This window comes from Neomonachus schauinslandi, chromosome 6 (assembly GCF_002201575.2).
Source record: "Neomonachus schauinslandi chromosome 6, ASM220157v2, whole genome shotgun sequence".
Classification (NCBI taxonomy): domain Eukaryota; kingdom Metazoa; phylum Chordata; class Mammalia; order Carnivora; family Phocidae; genus Neomonachus; species Neomonachus schauinslandi.
The window spans coordinates 31,665,034-31,670,110 of NC_058408.1; the positions used below are offsets into that span (position 1 = coordinate 31,665,034).

At 36.4% G+C, this 5,077-nt stretch overlaps 1 non-coding gene across 1 annotated transcript; it reads left to right on the top strand.

Annotated features, from left to right (window-relative positions):
* Positions 1 to 2,083: 2,083 nt before the first annotated feature.
* Positions 2,084 to 2,214, top strand: LOC123325206. The gene has a single exon (XR_006540306.1). It is a non-coding gene; the product is annotated as a small nucleolar RNA SNORA63 (small nucleolar RNA).
* Positions 2,215 to 5,077: the final 2,863 nt, after the last annotated feature.

Below are 5,077 nucleotides of genomic sequence, written 5' to 3' on the forward strand. Positions count from 1 at the left end.
GGAGTAGAACGGTTGGGTCATAAAGCATATATAATGTTATAATATAATCTATCTTTAAAACAAGGTCAGTATTTTACTGATTGTCCTAGGAAGTTAGAGTTGAATGTTTTTAAATTCACAGTATTTAATAAAACCATATTGTATTGTATTTTGTTTAAGAATATGATCACCCCCACTGCCCCCTTCTCAAAGATTCTACATTCTAATCCCTGAGATCTGTTTAATATATTACCTTACATAGCAGAAGGGATTTTCAGGTATGATTAAATTAAAGATCGTGAGACAGGGAGATTAGCCTGGATTATCCAGGTGGGATTATTATAATCACAAGGGTCTTTGCAAGAGGAAGTAGGAAGGTCTGAGTTGGGAAGGAGATATGATAACAGGAAAGAAGAGGTCAGAGAGAGAGATTTAAAGATGTTGCACTACTGACTTTGAGGGCGGAAGAAAAGGACCATGAGCCAAGGAATGCAGAGGACCTCTAGAAGATGGAAAAGAAAGGGGACATATTCTCCACAGAAGAGTCATTGGCAATGGAATGGACTCACCTTTGAGTCTTCAGAAAGAACACAAATTTGTCAACAATGATTTCAGCCCTGTATGACCCATTTCAGACTTCTGACCTGTAAAACTGTAAGATAATATTACTTAAAGCTATTATGTTTCTAATGTGTTACAGTGGCAGTAAGAAACTAATATAATACTGAATATGTTCTTTTATTTCTTATTAAAAACCTTTTTTGCAGTCTTTTGAGAAATACGAAATTCGGATTATACTTCTAACAGCAAGAAAAAATGATTTAAAATTCTTCTTTTTTTTTTTTACCACTAGTGTATTTTATTATTTTTTGTTAAGTTTTTACTTTCAATTTCAGTATACAGTGTTATATTAGTTGTAAGTGTACAATATAGTGATTCAACAATTCTATACATTATTCAGTGCTCATCTTGATAAATGCACTCTTTTTAAAAAAATATTAGATTTGGGGCACCTGGGTGGCTCATTCGTTAAGCATCTGCCTTCGGCTCAGGTTGTGATCCCAGGGTCCTGGGATCGAGCCCCACATCAGGCTCCCTGCTCAGTGGGAAGCCTGCTTCTCCCTCTCCTACTCCTCCAGCTTGTGTTCCCTCTCTTGTTATCTCTCTCTCTCTGTCAAATAAAAAAAAAAATTAAAAAAAAATAAAAATATCAGATTTATTTATTTCAGGGAGGAGAGGGAGGGTCAGAGGGAGAGGGAGAGAGAATCTTTAAGCAGACTTTGGCTGAGCTTGGAAGCCCGATGACGAAGGGCTCAGTCCCACAACCCTGAGATCACGACCTGAGCCAAAACCAAGAGTCAGACACTCAACTGACTATGGCACCCAGCTGCCCCTTGGTAAGTGTACTCCTAATCCCCTTCACCTATTTCACCCATCCTCCACCCACCTCCCCTCTAGTAACCATCAGTTTGTTCTCTATAGTTAAGAGTTTGTTTCTTGGTCTCTCTCTCTCTCTCCCCTGACTTCCCCCCTTTGCTCATCTGTTTTGTTTCTTAAATTCCACATATAAGTGAAATTATATGGTATTTGTCTTTCTCTGACTGACTTATATTGCTTAGTGTTATACTTTCTAGCTCCATCCATTTTGTTACAAGTGACAAGGATTTCATTCTTTTTTATGGCTGAATAATATTCTATGTTATATATATACATACACATACATACCACATCTTTATTCATTCATCTATCAATGGACACTTGGGCTGCTTCCATAATTTGGATATTATAAATAATGCTGCAATAAACATAGGGGTGCATGTATCCCTTTGAATTAGTGTTTTTGTATTTTTGGGGTAAATACCCAGTAGTGTGACAACTGGATCATAGGGTAGTTCCATTTTTAACTTTTTGAGGAACCTCCATACTATTTTCCACAGTGGTTGCACTAGTTTGCATTCCCTCAAATGTGGTCTTTTAAAAATGAGCTATCTTAAGTTCTACTTACATTTAAAAAAAATCAAATCTCTTACTTTATTTTAGTACATAGTTTCATTTTAACACTAAAGAGGACTCATCTTCTGTATGTTAAATTCTACTGCATAAGATGCAGGATCTAGTTACAATGTAGCTATAAAGTGCTGCCTTGTCTTTGCCCCCTGCTCAAAATAAAGCTGTTACCTTTCTAGCCCTGTCCACCATGGTGCTTAGCAGCCAGGGATGCATGGTCTCAGACACGTTTACCAAGCAAAACACTGCCTTGAGGGGCGCCTGGGTGGCTCAGTCATTAAGCGTCTGCCTTCGGCTCAGGTCATGATCCCAGGGTCCTGGGATCGAGCCCTGCATCGGGCTCCCTGCTCAGCGGGGAGTCTACTTCTCCCTCTCCCACTCCCCCTGCTTGTGTTCCCTCTCTCACTGTGTCTCTCTCTGTCAAATAAATAAATAAAATCTTTTAAAAAAATAAATAAATAAAATTCTACTGCATAAGAATTGATAACACAGGTTAATTTCAACTAAGTACTTATTCAAGCCACTTTTTAAAATATTACATTTATTTCAACTAAGTATTTCTATAAGCTACTTTTCAAAATATTGCATTTATTTTAGTGATACCATATTTATTGCTTAGCTTGTTTTTCTTCCACAGTTTTATTTGTTCCTTTTTCTTTATTTTGTTTGGCCCCCCTCATTTTTTAATCTCTCTAGAGTTCACTCCATATTCCAAGACATACTCCTCTTTTTCTTGGGAGGGGCAAAAGTTTGCCCTTTTCAAAGTCAGATATAGAAGAGTAGCTTTTTGTGCTGAAATTCAGGAAGCCAGTAATTCATGAGTGTCCTTTACTTACATTTCCAAAATATGGCTTAGTAAATGAATTAGTGGACATAAAACACAGAAAATTTCAGATTTAAAAATTGCTATTTCATTAACCTCCTTGATCTCTATTTTAATTAAACTTGTTTTTGATCTAAATTTGGACAAGATTCATATGATCAGCACCCTGATGTTTATAGCAGCATTATCAACAATAGCCAAACTACGGAGAGAGCCCAAATGTCCATTGACTGATGAATGGATAAAGAAGATATGGTTTATATGTACAATGAAATATTACTCATCCATCAAAAAGAATGAAATCTTGTCATTTGCAACAACATGGATGGAGCTAGAGTGTATTATGCTAAGTGAAACAAGTCAGTCAGAGAGAGACAAATACCATATGATCTCACTCATATGTGGAATTTAAGAAAGAAAACAGATGAACATATGGGAAGGGGGCAGGGAAGGAGAGAGGGAAACAAACCATAAGAGACTCTTAACCATAGAGAACAAACAGGGTTGATGGAGGGAGGTGAGAGGGGGGTTGGGCTATATGGGGGAAGGGTAATAAGGAGGGCACTTGTTATGATGAGCACTGGGTGTTGTATATAAGTGATGAATCACTGAATTCTACTCCAGAAACCAGTACTGCACTGTATGTTAACTACCTAAAATTTAAATTAAAAAAAAAAAAAAGATTCTTATGGTCAACTAAGTAGAGAGAGGAAAAGTATAAGAATAAGCAAGACCTATTAATGTTCTCTGGACTCCATCTCTCCCTGATTTCCCCCAAATGTTTCCATCTATGTTCTGTGACCTTCCTTTTTCACTAGAACATAGCCCCTCTTTAACCCAGCAAAGAAACATTTAACACTTGGATTCAGAACAGAAATAAAGAAAAGCATGAGAATTAACTGAAAGTCCAGGAAAATTTTGATTGCCAACATTCCCTAAATTAGAATATGGCCACAACCCCTGGCTAAATCCCAAACCTCAAAGCAGCAGCATGGTAGCAAGGATTATCTGATCTATCCCAGGGAAATCAAATCTACTTCAGGGACTCTGAGGCCATATATAAATTGTAACAAAGACTCAAACAGCAAGATTTTTAATATTATAAATATTGTATTATTTTTTACAGATTAGACAGAAAATATTTAAACTGTCTTAAAGTAGTAAGTGTACTAATACTTTGACCATTACAGTATTCCTAATGTATCAGTTATACAGATGAACCATGAAGTTAGAAAATACTATATTCAAAAATTTTGTAAAGAAATAAATTAGGGAGTAATTATTTGTATGTATACGTGTGTGTGTGTGTGTGTGTGTGTATATACATCTTTGACATATCTTTGTTTTGCAAAAGGATTAATAGAAAGTAACTGATACATTTAACATGTGATTCTTGTCTAATGGGTGAATAGTATTTAAAAATCCTCTTTCCTGTTTTTCCCCCTCCTGAGTTTGCTCTGGTCTCTCATTATAGGCTGGTCAGGGTAACTATGCAATCCACTGTTGCACACTAGATCAAAGTTCCTAGCCCTGAGATCTAAACCTGCTGTACATGTCTTTTGTTGAACTGGTAGTCTTGGTCAGAAGGAAAAGTAATAGGAGATGACAGTGTATCAGGGTTAATTACTAGAAAGAGAATGTGTGAATTCAAAGGAATATAAATGGGCTACCAAGTTGGGGGGAGAAACAGACAAATTCAGGAGAAGAAACTCTAGTATGTTTATTTTCTTTGAAGCACAGAGATAAGGTGAGCCAAATATCCAAGTATGTTAAGCTTTCTGTAAAGGGTGAATTAAAAATCCTCCTCCACTCCCAGTTGTCTTGGCAGAGGCCCTCTCCCCAGGTTAATGACATTAAAATGACAAAAGATACAATTGCAGCATTATTCAGAATAGTCAAGATAGGGGAACAACCTAAGTGTCAATAGATGAATGCATAAAGATGTGAGATATATTTAGATACATAGATATTCTTCAGTCATGAGAAGGAAATTCTGTAATATACCACAACATGGATGAAGCTTGAAGGCATTAAGCTAAGTGAGGTAAGTCAGAGAAAGACAAATACTGTATGATTTCACTTATGTGAAATCTAAAAAAAAGCCAAACTTACAGAAAAAGAGTAAAATAGTGGCAAACAGGGTTGGGAATTGGTGGAAATGGGAGATGGTGGTCAAAGGGTGCAAATTTCAATTACAAGATGAAACATTCTGGGGATCTAATGTACAGCACAGTGAATATAGTTAATTATAATACTGTATTATATTCT